Here is a 24,370-nt window from a genome sequence, read left to right as displayed (position 1 = left end):
TGTCTCAGCCTCCTGAGTAGCTGGGATTACAGACATGCACCTCCACACCCAGCTAATTTTGTATTTTTAGTAGAGATGGGGTTTCTCCATGTTGGTCAGGCTGGTTTCGAACTCCCGAGCTCAGGTGATCTGCCCGCCTCAGCCTCCCAAAGTGCTAGGATTACAGGTGTGAACCACCGCGCCTAGCCTTTTCTTTTTATTAGACAGGGTTTCTGTCACCCAGGCTGGAGTGCCATGGCATGATCACTGCTCACTGGGGGCTCAACCTGCTGGGCTCAAGCAATTCTCCCATCTCAGCCTCCTGAGTAGCTGGGACTACAGGCACAGCAACTAGAACTCCTGGACTCAAGCAATCCTCCTGCCTCAGCCTCCCAAAGTTCTGGGATTACAAGGGTGAGCCACTGCATCCAGCCTCTGAGCTCTTTCAACAGGCTGATTGTTTTGTGTCAGCCTCTTCTCCAGCTGCCTCAGCCCATTCTCTTCAGAATGACTTGCTACCTGCCCTGGCTTCACAGCTACTTTTATGATACCCTCACGTTAACTCGAGATGAACATTTAATGCTCCAACCTTTCTAGCCAATTGTGCTCTGCAAAAACTAGGCAGCTTCTCTGACATGATGACTTAGAGTCCTTGCTCCAAAGAGGGCCCTATACAATTTTCCTGGTGCTTATTGACAAAGAAGAGGAACCAGATAGTGTCAATTTTGTGCATTCTTCTTCTTATTCCTAAAATTGCCCATAGTGGCCAGTGTTTTAAAGTCTCCAAAGCTTTATGTCTCAGATGCTCATCTAAACACTGGATGGCAAAGAAGTCACCGTCCGTGTCAAGCTTATTGGCAAACAAATGGTGCTTGAGCAACATCCAGTTCAAGGTGCCAGCTCTGAAAATCACACTGAGTGCACATGGACCCTACTGCAGGTGGGTGAGGAGTGCCTCAAAGTGCCGCCACTTGACAAACCTACAAGCTGCGTGCATATCAGACAAGTCATAATTATGGCTTAAGGAGAGTGAGCTGGGGACTTCAGGAATCCTTTGGACAGTGGCCTAGAGATACTTGCTGTATGTGTCTTGGGCCTACTCCATAAATTTTAAATTTTTTTCATTCTCTAGCATATACCCCACGTCCTCCCTACTGACCACAAAATAGGCACTGCCTGAAAAAAGAGATGTTTTGAGTGGAGGACACATTTTGACAGTCCCCATGTTTGTCAGCTTTCCATTAATAACTGCATACCCCCTTTTCCACCTTTCTTCCTTACTGACTAGCATCCTCTCAGTTTCCAGGTTGTTTCGACCCATTAATGACTTGAGCTTCCTGAAAATTTCCAGGCTGGTTTGAATAGCAAAATCCATACCACAAAGATTTGTCAAGTACCCTAGTCTGTACTCATTGTGCAGAGGTCCTTCATGCAGTTGCGATCAGCCTGAACCACTCCACAGAGATGCAAAAACCTCACCGTCCGCCCCTCAAGGCTCTGTCTGGCAGAAGTAGCACAGTAGAGCACCTTCTTGCACCTCCAGGGCCAGACTTTCACTCCAGCACTTTCTCTCCATGCAGAGTAAAGCACAGGTACCATGATGGGTGCTGGATGTCACCTGGAATCAGAGCACTAAATGATCCAGACTTTCCTTAATTCTAAATGTGCTGTTCTTTATTTTAATATATCTTTGCACTTCTGATAAATGCAAACTGACAACCTTCAAGGCCATGAAGGAAGAAAAATCTGTTGGTGCTTGAAGCCTAGAAGACCACCCTTAAGAAAAAAAAGTCCCTGATCGTTGTTTGAAATGCTGAGGAAGTTGCTGTGGAGGAGACTTTGTTTCTTTTTTCTTTTTTCCTTTTTTTTTTTTTTTTTGAGAAGAAGTCTCACTCTGTCACCCAGGTTGGAGTGCAGTGGTGTGATCTTGGCTCACTGCAACTTCTGCCTCTCAGGTTCAAGCACCATGCTTGGCTAATTTTTGTGTTTTTAGTGGAGACGGTGTTTCACCATGTTGGCCAGGCTGTTCTCAAACTCCTGACCTCAGGTGATCTACTTGCCTCAACCTCCCCAGATGTTGGGATTACAGGTGTGAGCCACCGTGCCCCACCAGGATGGATTCTATTTTCTAAGCTCTGGAGCATTTGATATGCCTTTAGAGAAGTTCACACCAATTCCAAACAAGTTAAAAATGTTACACAAAGTTAGTGCATGTAATGAGTTCTAAATAAATCTAAATGTTATATAAGGCTCAGTATGTGTAATATTGTATTGAACAATACAATTAGAAGTAGATGATTTTTATTTATAGGAAATCATTTTACTGCATTGATTATTCTAGGTTTATCTAGAAGAATGTTGGCAAAGGTCACATGAGTAACTGAAATCCAGAAAGACTCCAAAGCCTAAATTAAGATAATGACCTAAGTTTTCTTATTGCAACTTTTTGATCAAACCGGTTACACATGCTTCTCTTCCTGTTCTTCCTGCCCTCTGGTGGAGGTGCTAACGAGCAGGCCAGGAGATAAGCAAGAGCCATAAAGGAGAATAGTGAAAAAGATCAAGGTAAGCCTAAATGGCAAACCACTCCTGAATAATTGAAGAGCCACTGTTTACCTAGAACAAACCTCTGCTCCTTGTTTTTTTCCCAACATTAAATGGGGACAACAGTATTTACCATAAGACTATTATTCCCAAGCTGGTACCTTTCCATAGGTACTGCTTTCTACCTTTAGTCTTGCAGATCTGGCTAATTCCCACACAAAGAAAACCATTCTCCTACTGTGGCCTCTTCTATACCTGGAAAAGAATGCAGGTTGGTACAGTATAAAAAGCAGTGGACTCCAGCGTGTTGGGTGTTTAGGTCACCGTTCCATCACTTTACTCTTCAGAGTCCTTTCGATCCTATTCCTTAGATGGACAATGTACTTTTATTTTGCGACAAATCCTTCCTAAGCTGGAACTTGGAATAGGAAGCTTTGTTTCATTTGAAGGAGATAATGAATTTGAAAGAATACTATAACTTTATTGGGTTTGTATATGATTTAATGCATTCATGACATTTGTTTTATTTATGTTGTTAATTGCTAAATAATAGCAATCTTAAATATTTCTGAAATGCCTTTTATCTTAATCCTGAAAGACAGTTGCTATAGCATTAAAACACACTTACTGAAGAAAAAAGAAAAAACAGTGGACTAGGAAGTGAGGGTTCTGTTTCCAGCTCTGGCCCTTGCTAATGGCTTGGATGCCCTTGGGTAAGTCTCTTAACCTCCCTAAGACTAGTTTTCTTCATCTGTAAGTTAAGAATTATGATATTAATGGGTCTATTGTGAGGTTCAAATGAAATAATGGTAGTTAAAGTGCTTTGTAAACAATAAAGCACCCTACAGAACTAGGGTGATATTAATGCAGTGTTGACAACTCTTCTCTGAATCAACATTTAACTTGACTTGGTTGTCTGTGTACTTTAAAATGATAAATAATGGTTTATCCTTTTAATCTTTAGCAAATAAATGAAGCCTTTGGTCTCGGATCCATAGAAGAAGCAAATTCTGTGTCCTGATGTTATCCAAGTCTGTGTGTGGACTCTCTAGATTCTGCTTCATTTTTGTTTTAATTATAGCATTGAAAGAGTGGGAGGTTTAAAATTATACCTTTCAGAACTGCTCATTATTTAGTGACTCTACATTTCAAATATATTGCTCATGTCTTTAAAATAAATGATCAGGTTCTTTTATTGTTACCTTGGCCTAACTATACATTTATTGACATAGTGATGATAATGGTTTTTAGTTTCTGTTTTTAACATTTCCTTGAAGCTGTGATAATTTAGAAGATTTAAATATTGAGACATATTAAATGTTTAAGTTGCTTACACATTTTATTCTGTGTGGCTGAGGATGATTGTGAAATACATAGAATTATGCAACTAGAAGAGTTGAGAGTTCTGCACTTCTTTCTCTGCTACACACACAGTCTCTCATCCCTCTTCCCATCCCACTTTCTTAGGATATACTAGAAGAAAAACAAAAAAGGTACCTATCTGAAAAACACAAAACTGTCAAAGGTTCCTGGTCCAAGTCACCATTATTCTTGGCTAGGTATTTACAATAGCCTCCTATCTGGTTTTCCTACTTCAATCTGTTCTTAAAATAGCAACCAGTGGGCACAGTGGCTCACACCTGAAATCCCAGCACTTTGGGAGGCTGAGGTGGGAGGATTGCTTGAGCCTGGGACGTTGAGGCTGCAGTGAGCCAAGATTACCCCACTGCACTCAGCCTGGGCAGAAGAGTAAGACCCTGTCTCAAAAAAAATACATCTATATCTATATAAACACAGGTATAGATGTATAGATAGATAGATAGATAGATAGATGAATAGATTCAGGCACAATGACAAAATCCATGTCAGATAATGTCATTTACCTGCTCAAAAACCTCTGAAGGCCTTTACTCCTCTGTCCTCTTTTCCTGCCCACTCCCTGCTCCCTCAGTCCAGCCATACTGGCCTCCTTGACCACACCAGGGCCGCATCAGCCTCAGAGCCTTGCTGTGCAATGATCTTTCCTCAGACACTTGAATAAGTGGCTTCTTCACCTCCTTCAGGTCTATTCATCTCCCCAGTGGTCTTCTCTGTCCCATCTTTTAAAATGGCAGCTCTTACCCCACCTTTTATCCCTTCCTCTATAGTGCTTATCACCATCTGACACACAATATGTTTACTTATTTCTTTTGTTTATTGGCTGTCTGCCCGTCTAGAATGTAAGCCCATGATGGCAAGGGGACTTGTCTGTTTTCTTAACTGCTGTATCCTCAACACCCCAAAGACTGCCTGGTTCATAGCAAGTACTCGATAAATGTCAGCTGAATGAACGAATGAAACAAAGATAAGTCATGGTCTTATTTGATTTGCAGCACTATAAAAACTGTGACATTTTCGTCAAAACAAAATAAAAGCTATGAAATTTTTGGTATCTTCCAATGACGAGAACCATTATAACATCCAAGGCATTAGTGTCCTTCTCTTCCATATCCTCCCCCTCCCAAGTATTTTAGCCATTCTGTGTTTCTAGAATTGAGTTCTCTTTTAATCCATTACTGTCCTTTTAAGTGTAAGTATAATTGTGTAAACCACTCATAATTTGTCATGAAAGGAGGAAAGAATTGAATAATAATGAAATACTTGTCCTTTGTTTTCTTTGATACTTTAATCTCTTGATGTTAGTTTTGGCAATTCATTTTCTGACTTCTCTTTCTCCCTGTCTCCAAAATTTACATATTATCAAAGGATCTTGCTTGGATTCCTTATCTTGCTTTACATGTTCTCCGTTAGAAGTTATATCCACTGTTGTGGCTTCTGTTATCTCCTTGTCTTAGATTACGCTCATTTTTATAAGCCTACTTTTGACATTTCTTATTGGCCCTAATTTTATGTTTCCCTCACTGGGTCATCTTTCGAGTTCTTAAACCTTTTATGTCTAAACCAACTGGGCACAGTGGTTCACGCCTGTAATCCCAGGGCTTTGGAAGTATCATTTGAGCTCAGGAGTTTGAGACCAGCCTGGGCAATATAGGGAGACCCGGTCTTTACAAAAAATTGAAAAATTAGCTGGGCATTGTGGTGCGTGCCTGTGATCTCAGCTACTTGACGGGCTGAGGTGGGAGGCTCACTTGAGCCCAGGAGGTCGAGGCTGCAGTGAGCTGTGATCGTGCCATGACACTCCAGAGTGGGAGACAGACTGAGACCTTGTCACAAAAACAGAACAAAAAACTGGCTCCTGTTCCAATAATTCATTTCTGTTAATGACCCTGCCTACTTCTAAATTTGGAAATGTTTTTAAGGCTTGTAATCTTTTATGAGTTTCTTCACATTGTCAAGTCTTGCTGCTTATACTTCTCGAATATCTGCTGATTCGTTTCCTTCTTTGCTTTCATTAGATTTGGGATGGGGCCTGAGATTCTGCATTTCTAATATGTTTCTGTGTCAAGCTAATGTTTCTTGTCCATTGACTACACTTGGAGTAGCAAGGTCCTGCTCTAAGATAACAATGTCCATCTGAATCTAGTCTTCTACTTTCTATTCCATAGCTATATCTAAGAAAGACTCAATTCTCTTTCAAAAATAAAGATCTGATATTGCTCAGTCTTGTTTTTTTTCTATGTCACAAAAGATTTGGAAAGTTATAGACAGAAGATGAAACATTCAAATCAGCCATAATGGTCAATTCAGAATTAATCATGAACAGTTTGATGTGTATCCTTTTACTCCTTTCTTTATTTGCATGAAAATACACATTCCAGTTATATCTGTATTTTTAAAACCAAAAAGGATCATTTATCTTTTTTTAATTACCTAATGTATAAATTTGCTTTCTAAGTTTGTTGACTCCCCCATGTTATAAAGAAAAATCCCCTTCCTTCCTTCCTTTCTCTTTCTTTCTTTCTTTCTTTCTTTCTTTCTTTCTTTCTTTCTTCTTTCTTTCTCTCTTTCTTTTTCTTTCTCTTTTTTTATTTTATCTCGCTTTGATTCCCAGCCTGGTGTACAATGCTGCAATCATGGTTCACTGCAGTCTCAATCTCCCAGGCTCAAGCAATCCCCCGACCTCAGCCTCCTGAGTAGCTGGGACTACATGTGTGTACCACCACACCTGGCTGATTTTTTTTTTTTTTGAGACCAACTCTTGTACTGTCACCCGTGCTGGAGTGAAGTGGTGTGATCTTGGCTCACTGCAACCTCCACCTCCTGGATTCAAGCGATTCTCTTGCCTCAGCCTCCCGAGTAGCTGGGATTACAGACACACACCACCATGCCCAGCTAATTTTTGTATTTTTAGTAGAGACGGGTTTCAGCATGTTAGCCAGGATGGTCTCAATCTCTTGACCTCGTGATCCGCCTGCCTTGACCTCCCAAAGTGCTGGGATTACAGGCATGAGCCACTGCGCCCAGCCAATTTTTGTATTTTTTAGAGATGGAGTTTCACCATGTTTCCTAGGCTGTCTTGAATTCCTCAGCTCAAACGTGCCTCAGCTTCCCAGTGTGCTAGGATTTCAGGCATGAACCTGTATGCCCAGCCAGAAGTTGCCTTTTCTATAGAATAAAAACGCCCAATTCTGTTTTTTCTCAACTTCTTTGGCTGCTTTTGGGGACTTGGTGCAGTCAAGTGGATGAATCCTCTGTTGATTTTGGTTCATGGGCTGGTGACTCAAAGCAGCAGGGATGATGCAGAATCCACTCTGGCCAGGGCCACAGCAGCAATAGCAGCTGCATCCGGTTTCCAGTGGCAGCAGACACAGCTGTTCTGAGGCAATATGCAGTGTCCAGCTCCCAAAGACTTGGCAGTGCAAGCCATGGGGTCAGTGCTTGGCAGCTGGAGTGGTGACTTCATGGACCAGCTCTGCAGAATGCTTTGGGTATGGTTCTTGTCTTGATGGTTCTCTTCCCACCTTTGCTTCTGAAATTAGCTTCAAAGTTGACTTAATATACTGGTAACAAATATTAATGATATTAATAATAACTGACTCTTAGGTAGTGCTTAATATGTGCCAGGCAAATTTCTAAGGACTTTATGTGTATTAACTCATTTAATCTTTTACAAAACTCCAATGAGTTATGGACTGGTGTTATCCCCATTTTATAGATAAAACTGAGTTACAGGGAGATTAGGTTACTTGTCCAAGGTCCCATGACTATAAATGGTAGCTCTGAAACTCAAACCTAGTCAGTCTGATCTATTTCTTAAGAGCCTTGACTGATACACATACTGTTTCGCAACCTAATTTTTTCATGTAACAAAATTTCATGTCATTAAATATTTATTTAAGCATTTCAAGTAGCTGTATAATGTTCAATTATAAGGATGATTCATGTTTTATTTACACAACTCTCTACTTTAGAACATCAAGGAAATTCTGGTGGCTGAACTTCCTTTTTTTTTTTTAGTTTTTGAGACGGAGTCTTGCTCTGTCACTCAGGCTGGAGTGCAGTGGTGTGATTTCAGCTCACTGCAACCTCTGCCTCCCAGATTCAAGCAAGTCTTCTGCCACAGCCTCCCAAGTAGCTGAGACTACAGGTGCACGCCACCACACCCGGCTAACTTTTGTATTTTTAGTAGTGATAGGGTTTTGCCATTTGGGGCAGGCTGGTCTTGAACTCCTGGCCTCAAGTGATCCACCCACCTTGTCCTCCAAGTTGTTTTGTTTGTTAGTTTTTAATATCCATGACTTTTTCTTTGGGATAAAGTCTTCAAAGTGGAATGCTAGGTCACGGTGTATTCAAATCGCCTTCCTGAAAGTTTATTCCAATTTACACACCCAGCCATGGAAGGAAACATCCTGTTTTCTTGAGTCCTTATTGACATTGAATGTTAACATTAAATTGTTTTCCTTCGTGGCACTGAAAATCATACATAGTTTTCTTTAAACTTGAAATTATTTAAACATTTAAACATACATTTATTGGTTATTTGTTCAAAGTTATTTTGCAAATTGCCTTCTCCATCACCTATAGAACAAAGGTGAAACTACTTCAGTTCAAAGCTCTTCCAACTCTGACTCAAACTACTTTTCTAACTAATTCTCTTACAGGTTTTAACATTCACTTGGCATACTCAAGGAGATTATTTTGTTTTACATTGAACCATATAAATATGTATTTTTGTAGGCCAAAAAATTGTTGACTATTGATAGTTTCATATGGTGAAAACTTAAAAATCTCCAAAACCTTTGCTGTGACATTATAATACGTTACGTAAATGCCTGTTGCCCATCTCTGCTTGGTGAAATCCTGCTAGTTCTTTACAAGATGGAGTTCATGAATCAGGTCCTTTCCCTCCAATTCCCTTGCCACCCCTCTCCAGGTTCTCCTCTCACCCCCAGCTTAGGTAACTGTAGATCATTTCTTTTCACAATTTCAACTCTCATTCTTTCCTATCATAGCTGTAGAATGATCTCAGGGAATTGCAGCTGAATAACAAGTTTTCATTTGCCTGGCAGAGGATGAGCCCTCTGTTGCTCTTCTCTGGCAGAGGCTGTCTTATTTATTTTGGCAGCCTCAGAGACAAGCAAAGTTCCCAGCTTATAGGGGGTGCACAAAAAATATCTGTTGAATTGAAAAACTGGTAACTTTAGGGCCCAGGAAGTGCCTTATTAGTACAATACTACTTGCAATTTCCTTCCATGTTAAATAAGGAAGAGCATGTGTAACACCTTCTAATATCTTCTGATTTAGTTGCTTGGTATTTTGTTTGGAATTGGTCTTCCTTATTTTGAATCCTCCATCTTTCTAATTCATCTTTTCCTATATTTTCAGATGTTGTAATTATATTGCAGTTCAACAAAATTATTTTATTCCATGGTACAATTCCCAAGAGCAAAAGAGCACAATTCTCTAGCTGGCTAAATAACAAATCAGCGTACTTTCCAAGGACTATATTCTGTATTTTTTTCCTTTTAATCAAATCCATCTTTTCTGTCAGTTGGACTTTCAGGAGCTTTTAGTGACTTCTGGGAAATACCAGTGCTATAGACAGTGTAGCTTCAGGAAACATTAAAAGTAAAAATATTTTTTAAAATTTATTAAAAACATTTAAAAGGAACCTTATTGAGACTGTCTTCTGTTTATATAAGGGATACACTGCACTATTAACTTAAGGTATACTTAAGGCAAGAAAATCATGAAATTATAGAACTTTAAAGGTAGAAGAGACCCCTAAAGCGTTCCAGTATGTGCTCTTTGGTGAAAAAATACCAAATAGGAGTTGGGGAGAGAATAGTTTGAGCCCAACTTTGGCTCCATATTTCCTCTCCAGTTAATTCAAGTGATGTTCCAACTCGTGCTCATCTTTTCTTACCTACATATCCTGCCCTAGCCATTCCTGGAATGAGTTCAGGTAGAAGCAGCTGCAATGCCAGGCCTCTTTTGTGTTTATATTCAGAGGAGACTGGGCATTGCTTTATGTATTCTTCATCCCCCCTTTTTCCCTAGGCATTTTGCCAGCTCTGGCCTTTTCTTTCCTGCTTGACCATTAGGCAAGAATGTGCTCAGTATTTTGCCTTTTCTAAGTGGGCTTCTCTAACCAGGAAACTAGTTCAATGAACAGGTCCAAAGAGCCAGAAGAACTGCATAAGATTTTGTAAAAGGTGGATGGATTATTATAATTTAAAAGACAGATTATAACAAGTGTTGATGAGAATGTGGAGAAACTGGAACCCTCATACACTGCTGGTGGGGTGAAAAATGGTGCAGCCACGTTGGGAAACAGTCTGGCAGTTCTTCAAATAGTTAAGCATAGAGTTGCCGTATGATCAAGCAATTCTACTCTTAGATACACTCACGAGAAATTAAAACATATGTCCAGGCCAGGCATGGTGGCTTATGCCTGTAATTCCAGCACTTTGGGAGGCTGAGGCGGGCAGATCACGAGTTCAAGAGATCAAGACCATCCTGGCTAACATGATGAAACCCCGTCTCTACTGAAAATACAAAAATAATTAGCTAGGCATGGTGGCATATGCCTGTAGTCCCAGCTACTCAGGAAGCTGAGGCAGGAGAATCGCTTGAACCCGGGAGGCAGAGGTTGCAGTGAGCCAAGATCGCACCACTGTACTCCAGCCTGGCGACAGAGCGAGACTGTCTCAAAACAAAAACAAAAGCAACAACAACAACAACAATAAATGTATGTCCATATAAGAGTTTGTACATGAATGCTCACAGTAGTGATATTCGTAATAGTCAAAGAGCAGAAGCGACATAAATTGCCATCAACTGATGGAGGGATGTTGTATGTCCATAAAATACAATACTATTCATGAATTAAAAGAAATGAAATACTGATACATGCTACAATATGGATGAACCTTGAAAACAAGCTAAGTAAAATAAACTAGTCACAAAGAACCATATGTTGTGTGATTCTGTTTATATGAAATGCCCAGATAGGTAACTCTATACAGACAGAAAACAGATTAGCAGTTGCCTGCAATGATCGTGGGGGGAGTGGAGCTTCTTTTTGGGGTAATGAAAATGTTCTAAAATTGATTGGGGTGATAGATGTATAAATCTGTGAATATACTAAAAGCCATCAGATTGTACACTTTAAGTGAGTGAATCGTACAGTCTGTGAATTATATCGCAATAAAGCTATAAAAAATAAAAAGGATGGATTTTTTAATATGTAATTTTGTCTCCTGGTACTTTTCTGGCTAGCTGGAGATTTCCATGCCAAATTTCAGACTTACTTTGTTCTTTGATTCTACTTGAAGTCCAGCCAATAGCTCATTAACTATTAGTAGGGTGGGAATTTGACTCATAATGCAACTTAGACATGAAGATAAAATATAAGTTCTTTATTTAGTTTATAACCAATCTGGCTTTCCTCCTGAGTCCTTAACTGTGGATAGGGGAAAAATAAATGGCATATGTTGTTCCCAATGTCTAGGAAGACCACTATGATGGAAGGAATGGCTGGGACTAATTTATCTGCAGCTAACATACACTATTCTTGCTGCAGCTATATTCACTCAAATGACTAATGGACAGGACAGTCAGTGTGGGGTTTCATATGTATGGTTCTGAAATCTTGTCTTATTTTTTTTTTTTTTGAGATGGAGTCTCCCACTGTCACCTGGGCTGGAGTGCAGTGGCGTGATCTTGGCTCACTGCAACCTCCAGCTGTTCAAACGATTCTCCTGCCTCAGCATCCTGAAGAGCTGGGATTACAGGCACCTGCCACCACGTCCAGCTAATTTTTTGTATTTTTAGTAGGGATGGGGTTTCACCATGTTGGCCAGGCTGGCCTCGAACTCCTGACCTTGTGATTCACCCGTCTCGGCCTCCCAAAGTGCTGGGATTACAGGCGTGAGCCACTGCGCCTGGCCCCTCTTGTCTTGATTCTATGCTTTGTTTTGGCCTTCGTTATCCATGTGATTCAAGACTTGCTTTGAACTCCTGGATGTGTGTGCTCCATAACTCATGAAGGCTCTTTTGACTTCTAACTACTGGCTCTGTCTTGAGCACTGGTTTCCAGGCAATGTCAGTGTCTCTGGGTTTGTTGTATTCCTGTAACTGGTCACAGAGGTTCATTGTTTTGGTCTCTATCATGGCATCTGATCCCATCTCTATGATCAGCAGCTGGCTAGGGTGATAAAATAATTGTTTTGTGGGTTCCTGAAGCATTAGAGCTTAGCAGAATACATATGCTTATTTCCTTCTTCTGAAACAATATTTAACAGCACTCTAAAATGTTTGAAATAAAATTTGCCTTGTTTTTATAATTTTGTATTGATGATGCTATGAGTACTTGTTTTACTTTTTAAGCTGCATTTGTTCGTATGTTTGTTCTTTTGGAAAGAGCACTCTCTGGCTATTGGTGCTTTGAATAGAGGGAGTTACAAAATCATATTACATTGTTGGCTGAAGGATGAAATAAATTGAGACGTGTATTTGTTCCTCAAATTGTTTTATTCTTGGTCTAACTAAATCAGTGATGTAACAGTTCAGAAAGGAATTCAGAGCACTTACTGGTGACTTATATTCTGAAGGACTGTGACTTCTACAGTGAAAAATATTTCAAAATTGGCATCCATTCAGGACTGAATCTTAGCATTCATATAGTGTCTGATATAGCCCCAATGTCTAGGAGTTAATTTTTATTACAAAAAGTACTTTATTTTGGAAAAAATAGAAATGTTAAGAATGTTTAACATAATCTGAATGCATATTGAGTTTACAAAGGAACCAACTTGATTAAAACATATTTGACTATTAAATGCATAAGAATATGAGCCTGTATCAATTATGTAAGATTTTTTATTCAATAAAAATCATCTGTGTCTATTATATACATATGTATACAAATATAAAATTTCAGGGATACACACACACACACACAAATGTATTTATTTATTTATTCTTAGGTATGTTGGTCCAAGATTCTACTGGGTATAATTTTTGCATTATTACCTTAATCAAATCCATACCTGTTAATTCATAAATGTTAACCTTAGAAGTGAAAGGTTGATAATGAAAATCTTTAAAAAGTGTACTATTTTGGCTGGGCACAGTGACTCATGCCTGTAATCCCAGCACTTTGGGAGGCTGAGGTGGGCAGATCACGAGGTCAGGAGATCGAGACCATCCTGGCTAACACGGTGAAACCCCGTCTCTACTAAAAATACAACAAATTAGCCAGGCGTGGTGGTGGGCGCCTGTAGTCCCAGCTACTTGGGAGGCTGATGCACGAGAATGGCGTGAACCTGGGAGGCGGAGCTTGCAGTGAGTCAAGATCACGCTAGTGCACTCCAGCCTGGGCGACAGAGCGAGACTCCATCTCAAAAAAAAAAAAAAAGATGTACTATTTTGATTATTTATTGACTTATTCCGATATTTCAAAGTATTAACAGCTGTAAAAAAATGCATAAGTTATTTGTAACAACTCTTAAGGCAGTTGTAGAAGAAATGCTACTAAAACATGAGGTAAAATTACACAGATCACTAGACCCGAGAAAATGCAATGATGATAGACAAACAATAGTCAAGAAAGAAAAGGAAGAATAATTGGAAATGAGAAGAAAAGTGAAACATCAAAGGACCAATCTAGCCGAAGCTCTGGGGAGATCACTGGCCATCAATGAATAAGAGTATGATTTAGGAAGGCCAGGGGCGGCAGTCACACCTGTAATCCCAGTACTTTGGGAGGTCAAGGCGGGCAGATCACCTGAGGTCAGGAGTTTGAGACCAACCTGGCCGACATGGTAAAACCCTGTCTCCACCAAAAATACAAAAATTAGCTGGGTATGGTGGTGCATGCCTGTAATCCCAGCTACTTGAACATCGCTTCAACCTGGGAGGTGGAGGCTGCAGTGAGCTGAGCTTGTGCAACTGCACTCCAGCCTGGGTGACAGAGTGAGAGTCCGTCTCAAAAAAAAAAAGAGTATAACATAGGGAAAGGATGTCATAATTGTAAGCACTGCAATGACTTCATGTATTAGTCTCACATCACTTATGCCTCTCATTCCATTTGACCTGACTGACATACAGATTAGACTGCTGTAACAAATGGGCCCAACATACAATGACAAACAAGTAAAAGTCCAAGGTCTGTAAGGTGGCTTGGCAGTGTCTAGACCCAAGGCTTGTTCCACATCTAACTTGTGGTGTTACCATTTGGAAGGTGTTGTCTTCATCATCCACACTGCTGAAGATGGCTCACTACCATGTCAACTGGGTTTGTCAGAGGCATTTGAACTGGAGCAACTCCATCTTTAGTAGGAACTGCGTAAAATAAGGCTGAAACCTACTGGGCTGCATTTCCAGACCGTCAGGCATTCTAAGTCATAGGATGAGATAGGAGGTCAGCACAAGATACAGGTCATAAAGACCTTCCTGATAAAACAGGTTGCAGTAAAGGAGCCGGCTAAAACCCACCAAAACCAAGAGGGTGACGAGAGGGTCCTCTGGTCATTCTCACTGCTACACTCCCACCAGCACCATGACAGTTCACAAATGCAATGGCAACGTCAGGAAGTTACCCTATATGGTCTAAAAAGGGGAGGCATAAACAATCCACCCCTTATTTAGCATATAATCAAGAAATAACCATAAAAATGGACAACCAGCAGCCCTTGGGGCTGCTCTGTCTTGGAATATCCATTCTTTTATTCCTTTACTTTCTTAATAAGCTTGTTTTCACTTTACTCTATGGACTTGCCCTGAGTTACTTTTTGCGCAAGATCCAAGAACCCTCTCTTGGGGTTTGGATTCAAACCCCTTTCCTGTAACAGGTTCACATTGCAGTCTGTGAGAAAGGGAAGAGGGAATCAGGAGGCCTTATGAAACCTGACACGGGGAATGAAGGAGAAAGAAGCTTGACCAGCTGTCCAATGTTTTAAGAGTTGTTAGATTTTGGGACTGAAACAGTCTCCTAGGGAAGGCTGTGTCTTTCTAGGAAAAACATGGTCAATCTCTGAGATGCCCTCACTCATCCTGTTTCTGTCCTTAAAAAGATGCCCTGGTGTAAAGGGAAGAGGGCTGTGGTTTATGTCCCCAATGATGTGGGATAAGTTGGGGAGATTTGGCTGCTCAGCAGGTTTGAGCATGGGTCAGTGTAGAGATGATCTCTTTCCTGAGCACTACATGAAAATCAAGGGGGAAAAAAAAGAAAGAAAATCAAGGACAAGAGACTCCTTTAACCTTGGCATTATTTGGATTTCTGCAACACAGTGGTTCTCAAAGCATAGTCCATGGGTCAGCAGCATTAGCAATATCTGGGAACTTGTGAGAAATGCAAGTCCTACTTCAGATTTAATGAATCAATAATTCTGGAGGGGGGTTCGGACAACTGTGTTTTAAAAAGCACTCTCGGTGATTTGAGGCCCATTAAAGTTTGAGAACCACAGATTTAATCCAATTCACTGAGAGGGGAACTCAGAATATGTGTCTGACTAACTCTTCTTTTCTTTTGCTCTCTTGCTACTTCTTTTTCTTCTTTTCACGATTTCCTGGGACTCGAGGGGAGCAAACTTTTCCTTTACTTTCCCTAAAGTAGCATCCTACTTCCATAAAGCATGAACCCTCATATCAACATGTAAAACAAGTCAACAAACAAAAACGTGCTGAGAATGAGCCTTGTGGGTTTGGTCAGGAAGAGGGGAGGAAATTAGGAATTTGGAAGATAACTTAGATTGTTACATGATCCTATTTTGAATGCAAGAAGCTGAGTATTTCTTTTGTCTTTGTATTTCTTAAGATATGCTTATTTTCTGCCCTCTCCCCTGAAAAAAATAGCATGAAATAGCATGTTGAGGAGCTTGTTCTCAGAGTAGTAAGAGAAGACCATATTATTTTCAAAGTATTAGAGGCCGGGTGTGGTGGCTCATACCTGTAATTCCAGCTCTTAGGGAGGCAGAAGCGGGAGGATAGCTTAAGCCCAGGAGTTCGAGACCTGCCTGGGCAATATAGCAATACACTGTTCTCCGCAAAAAGGGAAAAAAAAGGTATTGTATCACCCAGTTACACACTTACTCACTTTTGCCAGGAGCCTACATTCAAATTTGATGAGAATGATGAAAAGGACTCACTGCTACTCTTAGGTGTTCCACAGGAAGAAGTGGTACTGGGCAACGAAAACAGAATAAAGTCAAGAATGCAGAATATCTATTTCTGGCTGTTTCTGTCCCAGCATCTTCAATGAAATGCAGAGTTTCCTCTGATTATAAAATAGAGATAATATTCTGAATGCAATAGCACATAAAAGGCACTTATTTTTACTCCTTCCTCTGCCTTGAATGGTAACTTACCTTCATTCTCAATGTATATTAGAATTTATATTGCCCAAATAGAAAATACTTCAGTTTTCACTCATTTAGTGGTAGTATATTTCCTTGGGAGAGAGTTGCCTAGTAAGCAAAAAATGTGTGGGATGTTAAACTTTTATAATTATTTAAAAGAAATAACTTTAAGTATACTACATTAACATGGCTGTAAATTGGAAGTTGTCCTTTTTTGTAATGGGGAGCTTACAGAGAAAGAGACATGACTCTTGCCTCCATTTAATCCATTCTCCACATCCGGCCTTTTGAAAGATGGTTTTAAGAATGTAAATGGTATCACTCCCTCTTTTGGGGCTCCCCATTGCATTAATTAGAACCTGTAGTTTCCTTAACACGTTCTCCAAAGTTCTGTAGAGTCTGCCCCTGCCTTTTCCGCCAACATCATCTTGGGCTTCTCCTCTTTGCTCAGATTGGCTTTCTTTCAACTCTGTTTTTTTTTTTTTTTTTTTTTTTTTGAGATGGAGTTTGGCTCTTGTTGCCCAGGCTGGAGTGCAATGGCACGATCTCCACTCACTGCACCTCTGCTTCCTGGGTTCAAGAGATTCTCCTGCCTCAGCCTCCCGACTAGCTGGGATTACAGGCATGTGCTACCACGCCCAGCTAATTTTTGTATTTTTAGTAGATACAGGGTTTCTCTATGCTGGTCAGGCTGGTCTTGAACTTCCGACCTCAGGTTATCCACCTGCCTTGGCCTCCTAAAGTGCTGGGATTACATGAGCCACCATGCCCAGCCTTTCTTTCAACTCTTGAAGGAACGACATGCTTTCCTGCTCCAAGGCTTGGGGAAACATTCCTTTGTCAGGAACGTCTTTTTCCTAATCCTTTCTGAGGTTAATTCTCACTTACTCTTAATTTCTCAGCTAAATGTCTTCTCAGAAAAGCCTGCTATGATTTTAGGAGTCCCTCTTATTGACCCTTTCCCCTCATTATCAGTTGTCATATTTCTAATTATGTATTAATTCTAAATATGTATTAATTTGGTGCTTATTTTATCTAGATTAGATAATAAATCCTATAACATTAGAGATCATGTCCATTTTGTTTACTTCCCTATACCTAGTGCCTAGCATAGTGCTTGACACATAGTAAATGCTCAACAAACATTTAATGATTAGATTACCAAATATCATACAGCAAAATGGACACTGGTTTGAAATATAAGTGATAATCTTTCCTGTAATTTTAACGTTACAATTTACCGAATTAGAGTGTTCACAAATGGGTTGTATTCCAAAATATGCAAGCTGGTTATTTGACAATCAGATTATATTTCTCCATAGAAAAACTGTTGTTGTTGGTTCAGGCCTGCGCCTGCTTGTAACAATTTATAGATCTTGTGCAAGCTCACCTCCATCCAAATATTGGCAACATTAGACCTTAGTTTCCAGATCAAGATTCCTAGTTTTCAGCCTCCACATAATTTTTAAGGCTTTTGTTTGTGTGAGTTTAAAATAGAAATAATGTATTAAAAAGGTGATTTTTAGTTTTCTTCTCTTTCAATGTCTTTTTGATTATCGGACTTGTTGTATGTGGAGAGAGAAATACACTGCTGTAAAGTTGTTCTCAGCGTCAGGGGTAGCCTTCAGTAGCTGGGAAAAGGGACAGCTTTCAATTGCAGTATGGAAGGAGATCTTTCAGCACACACTGAGATCTCAGCAGACAGCAGCAGCGCCCAGTGTACAGATGTGTTTGTGTTTATGTGTACTGAGGTTGGTTGGGGGGTGTCTGCTTGGAGGAGGGGGAATGACCCTGAAATTACTCCCTTGTACGTTGGAGTGTTCTCTGCTGTTTAGTCACAGTGGCAGCTGCACAGCCCTAACTCCATTGGAATGCTGCCTCTCAAAGACCTCATCAACAGGCACAGAAGTGGACACTCACAAATGCAGGCATATTTTTAAAGAGCCCAGTGTTAGCTGGGCATCATAAGAACGATTATTCATTGCAGCTCTCTCTCCATGAGGTCACTTCAAATCAAATTAAATTTTGCTTTCAAGTCTCTCCCAGACCTAGAGAAGCCTATTAGGCTTGGAAAGACCTACGTGGTTAACAATTTCCTGATCAGAACAGGAATTTCCTCTACAACACCCCTGACAGGTGTTCCTCCAGCTTTTGTTTGCTCACCTCCTTAACAGACGGCCCACTTCATATTTGGACAGGTCTCATTGTTACATTTTTCACTTCTTTATACTACAGTGAAATCTGCCTCTCTGGACTTTCACCCCATTTGTCTTTGGCTCTCTGCAGCTATGCAGAATATGTCTAATCCTTCTTCAACATGACAGTTTTTCAAGTATTTAAAGACAGCTGTCATATCTTCTTCCCTAAGTTTTCTTTTTCCAGGTAATATAGCCTCAGATATTTCAATTGTACCTTTTGAAGATAGTATATTCATGTGGAAAACATGAGCAACAGCCCTAGGCAAACCTGGGTTCTGTTAATTTGTTTATTCAATTATTTATTCTTCTTGATTTATTCCCACTAATAAATAGAATAATACAATCATGATACATGCTACAAAGGAGAGGTACATGGTTCAGTGAGTGTATACACTAGGAAGGGATTTCACCCAGAGAAGAGAAGTCAGCTAAAGCTCTCTTGGCAGGTCAAAGTTGAATACAGAGCTGATGGATAGGCAGTAATTAATAAGGTGAAGAGGAGGAGAAGCGCTTTCGAGGCAGAAGGAGCAATGTCTAAAAGCCTCATTCTGGGAGGGACATGTGATGGAGGTGTCACTTATCATCTTAGATCTTTAATTTCTGCAAATGCAAATAGGCGTTATAATATCTTTTCTCTCTTTAAAAGGATTATTCTGGTCACCCATGAGCTGGATAGGAATGGGCTTTAAGTTCTGTGGTGTTACTCATCATAGAATAAATCCAATAACCCAGTCAGGTCTATTCTCTTACTGTTCCACCAAGAAGCATTCCTGCTTTTGTCGTTTTGCTTCTGCTCTTCCCTTCCTAGAAAGCTCTCCCCTTTTCTGGGTGTTTAGCCAATCTTTACCACTTTTACTACCCATCCTAAGTTCTAATCCCTCTGGGACATTTTCCTAGGCATTCAGGCTCAAGTTCATTTCTGTAGTGTAAAGGCTAAATGCGGGGCTTTGTGGTCTTGAGTTTGAGTCCAGGTTCCGCTACTGACTTCCTGGTGGTCTAGGCAAATTACTTAGTTTCTCTAACATTCAACTTCCTTATCTGTGCAAAAGGGGTAATAAAAGTAACTAACTACTTCGTAAAGTGGTTGTGACTATTGAGATGAATGTGTACATAAAACAGTGCCCTTCCTAATAGCTGTTATCTCAGTCCGCTGGTCCTGCACCTCCTCTGTGACTTGAGGCCTCTGATCTCTCACCCCTTGCCTGCCCCCAACCCCTTTACTAGGAAAAAAACATTCTTTGTGCAGCTCTCCCTGAAGCCCGAGTGACCAGGTAAAGCCAGACCAACGCCATTGGTAACTGAAACATATGCTTTCATTCGGTTTGGAAATATCGTCTTCCTTCCTATACCCACTCCCTGATACCAAGTGGCTCAGTAATTCATTCCAATGCATACTCTAAGGGTAGGAGAGTGGGGAGAAAGCCATCTGCTGTTGCCTGAGATGTTTGAAGCCTCTGAACCCCGCTCACAGCTGCATATCCCGCGGAAGCCACTGAGCAGTCAGCCCGCAAGCGCATGTGCAAGAGATCAGGGCCTCTGAGCCACCCACAGTCAAGCCCGGTTACATTCCAGCTGCCCAGGCCGGCTCCAGGTCCGCGTCACCGTGCAGGGCGGGTCCAGCCCAGCGAGAGTGCAGAAGGTGAGTTATATTCATGTTTTAGGTGGCAAGTAAAATCGCTTTTCAGATGCTCATGTCCGACGCTTTCCTAAATTAAAAAAAAATTTTTTTAAAAATTCTGTTTCATGTTTTGACAATTGTGTGTGTGTGTGTGTGGTGTGTGTGTGTGTGTGTGAAGAGTCTCGCTTTTTCACCCAGGCTGGAGTGCAGCGGCGCGATCTCGGCTCACCGCAACCCCCGCCTCCCGGGTTCAAGTGATTTTCCTGCCTCACCCTCCCGAGTGGCTGGGATTACAGGCGCCTGCCACCACACCCTGCTAATTTTTGTATTTTTAGTAGAGACGTAGCTTCACCACGTTGGTCAGGCTGGTTTTGAACTCCTGACCTCAAGTGATCCGCCCGCCTTGGCCTCCCAAAGTGCTGGGATTACAGGCGTGAACCAACACACCCGAATGACAATTTTTAATAACATGAACAATTAATTCAGCAATTAAAAAATTTAAATACTTACATTCAAAATGAGGTTAACTAGGTGAAATTCTAGCATTGCCTTTTAAAAGATTGCAGCCTATATGTCAAGACTGCTGTCAAATAATTGTAGCAGTGGGATATTGAGTTTCCATCTTGAAAAAGGAATGGAAATGTACTGAATTGATTAAGTCCTTTGATTTAAGATTCCTTATGTTTACAGACTGCAGACAATTGTGGTTCAAATATTGCAAGCCATTTTCTTTGTAGAATTAATAGAATCTGCAAAATAGAAACTGAACCAATCTTGCACTTGTAATTTAAACCCCTTACCAGTGGCAATCTACATTTATTTCATACTTCGGATACTTCTCATGCTCTGCTAGATCAGGGGCAATAAAAGACATATTAATACATGTCTAGTTCTGCAATCAATAAAGCTAATTTAAATTATCCTCTAACAGGTGAGAGAAAAGATTAGTATTTAGGTCTGAGATTAACTAGTAAAAATAGGCCATTCTGTGATATCCTAAGGGACATAGCATAGTTCAGGGTTTAAGGCTCAAAGAAAATCTCTTCTGAGAAATGTATGAGATAAATACATCATTATGGACAGGTGTATATTCCACTGATGTTTATATCTTTATTCTTAGTCTTCCAGGCATCATTCCTCTCTATTAAGCTTTAACACTTTTTTTCTCCACCAACCTCAATCCTATCAATTGATTTTTAAAAACTTTCCTCCCTTTTGGTCTGCAATTACATTCACCTTGCTTACTGTTTTAACAGATACTAAAAAGGAAAATCAGTGTACTTATTTGTCTGTTGCAACCATTTTGATTAGAAGTATTCAAATAGTACATCTCAGGCCTGGCGTGGTGGTTCAGGCCTGTAATCCCAGCACTTTGGGAGGCTGAGGTGGGAAGATTGCTTTGAGGCCAGGAGTTCGAGCCAAATAGTACAGGTCACTGAAACACTTAATTAGGAACCAAAAATGTGTGTACAAAAACACCACTCCCGTGATTCTATGAAGTTCAAAATTGGCCATTCTGCTTTCTTAAGAAATTGGTCAAAATGAAAATGTATGTTTTGTTCTATTCATTCTCATTTTCTCCATTCTCTTTAATTCAGTTTTATTTCCTTTGTTCTTTTCTGTAGTTTTCTCCACCCTTCCTCTCATTGACTTTCTTTTGACAAATCCCTTGAATGGTGGATATCTGACATCAGTGTCCACATTTTAACACCTTTATTAAATTTAATATTTTTCACAAAAAGCCAGTGACACCTTAGGGAATCAGGAGCTTAATAAATGTTAGCTAACCCCATTTTATGTCCAAATCCCTCTTTTCCTGTTGTTCTAACATTTATTTTATTAATTGTTATCTTCTGATCAAGCATCATAAGAAATACAACTGAAGACATCCCATTTTTTCCTTTCACTCCTCAATATTTTATTTTTGATCGATTTCAAACATAAAGAAAGGTTGAAATAATTGTACAATGAATATCCACATACCCACCCATACATATTCTACAATGAGCATTTTGCTATATTTGTTTTATTGCCCAAATATTTATTTATCCATCCTTCAATCCATTTTAATTTTTTGATGCAGTAAGTTGCAGATAGTAGTATAATCTCCAAAGGCTTCAGTATGTGTATTAACTAGATTTTTTTTTTTTTTTTTTTGAGACAGAGTCTCACTCTGTCACCCAGGCTGGAGTGCAGTGGTGCGATCTCGGCTCACTGCAACCTCTGCTTCCCAGGTTCAAATGATTCTCCTGCCTCAGCCTCCCTAGTAGCTGGGATTACAGGTGTGTGCCACCACGCCTGGCAAATTTCTGTATTTTAGTACAGACAAAGTTTCACCATGTTGGTCAGGCTGGTCTTAAACTCCTGACCTCAAGCAATCTGCCTGCCTCAGCCTCCCAAAGTGCTGGGATTATAGGTGTGAGCCACCGCGCCCAGCCTTTAACTAGATTTTTGTATTGCTCTTTTTCTTCTTCAAGTAATATGATCTCTTAGCCTCCCCTAGCCCCAGGCAAACAGTGTTGTAATTTTTTCCCATGATAGATTAGCTGTGCCTGTTCTAGAACTTCACGTAAATTGAGTCATAAAGTATGCACTTTTATGGGTAAGACTATTCATTCAGCACAATGTTTTTGCAATTCATCTATGTTTTTGTGTGCATCAATAGTTCCTTTTTGTCGTTTAGTAATATTCTGTTATCTGACTATATCACAGTTGGTTTATCCATCTTCCTATTGGTGAACACCTGAGTGGTTCCTGGATTTCGGCTGTGATGAATAAAGCTTCTGAGAACATTACCATGCAAGTATTTTTGTGGACATTATGTTTTAATTTCTCTGGAATATTTAGGAGTGAAATTGCTGGGTCATAGAATATGTGTGTGCTTAGTATTATAAGAAGCTACCAGGCCTGTCTCCAAAATGAATATGCCACTTTACACTTCTGCCAGCAATGTCTGAACATTCTGGTTGCTTCACATTCTTGCCAACATTTGGTGCTGTCAGTCTTGAATTTTCACTGTTTTGGTGGATGCATAATGGTGTCTCATTGTGGTATTAACTGGCATTTCCTGATGACTAATGATATTCAGCACTTTTTATATGCTTATCGACCATTCTTTGTGAAGTGTCTGTTCAAAATATTTGCCCACTTCTTAGTGGATGCTTTATGTTTTTGTTATTGAGTTATAGAAGTTCTTTATATACCCCAGATACCAGTCTCTTGTCCGATATATGTTTGTGAACCTATTTCTTCTTTGATTTCATCCATGTTGGTCTTCATTCTGTAGTATAATTGAACCCGTGTCTAACACTGTCTATATAGCTTGTCTAAAGATCCTTATAAGTTTGTGAAATATGTACCGGCTAGGTGGTATCTTTCTTTGATACATAGCAAGGCAGTGGTGGAGTACCAGAAAACTATTGAATGTCGGAGACTGTACTTTCTATTTGCCCTTAGTAGTTGTTATTTTCAGGATGGAAAGCAGTGCTCACTTTCTTAGTTTACTTTTAAAAACAGTTTCATCTAGGGGTCTGTTTATAAAGTAATACAAAATGAAACAAGCCTAAGAGGATTTGTAAAAAAGAAAACTAAAACTTTTTTTTGTTTTGAGACAGGATCTTGCTGTCACCCAGGCTGAAGTGCAGTGGTGTGATCTCAGCCCACTGCAGCCTCAACCTCCTGGGGTAAAGCAATCCTCCCACTTCAGTCTTCTGAGTAGCTGAGACTACAGGTGCATGTCACCATGCTTGGCTAATTTGTGAATTTTTTTTTTTTTTTTTTTTTTTTTGTGGAGACAGAGTTTTGATATGTTGCACAGGCTGGTCTCAAACTCCTGGGCTCAAGCCGCCCACTTGCCTCAGCCTCCAAAAGTGCTGGGATTATAGGAATGAGCCACTGTGCACACCCCAAAACACATTTTAAAGCTACTTTATACATAGTTATCTAGGGAAAAAAGTAGCTAGTGTTATCTGTGCTTGATGGTAATAACAAAGTTGATGTTAATGCTTAATATTTGCAAAGTCTTCATTTTTCCTCCAAATACTTTCACATTTTTAAATCTTTATAATTAGGAAATAAACTTTGGTTATCTTCATCTCTAAGAGGGAATTAATACTGCATCTAGTGTAACTGTTGTGGCAAGTTATCATATTCAGGATTTAGTTTTTAGTTTTAGTTTTAATTTTTGTTTTGAGACAGGGTCTCACTCTGTCACCCACAGATCACAGTTCACTGCAGCCTTGACCTCCCAGGCTCAGGTGATCCTCCCATCTCAGCCTGCCGGGTACCTG

The 24,370-nt window shown here is 40.1% G+C and overlaps 1 pseudogene; it reads right to left on the bottom strand.

Moving 5' to 3' along the window:
- Positions 1–622: 622 nt before the first annotated feature.
- Positions 623–1,578, bottom strand: LOC117072139 (annotated as a pseudogene).
- Between the last annotated feature and the right edge of the window lie 22,792 nt (positions 1,579–24,370).

The sequence above is a fragment of the Trachypithecus francoisi genome, unplaced genomic scaffold (assembly GCF_009764315.1).
Source record: "Trachypithecus francoisi isolate TF-2019V2 unplaced genomic scaffold, Tfra_2.0 Lachesis_group4, whole genome shotgun sequence".
In the NCBI taxonomy this organism is placed as follows: Eukaryota; Metazoa; Chordata; class Mammalia; order Primates; family Cercopithecidae; genus Trachypithecus; species Trachypithecus francoisi.
Note: the sequence above shows the minus strand (reverse complement) of the source record. Positions and strands in the feature narration are given on the sequence as shown.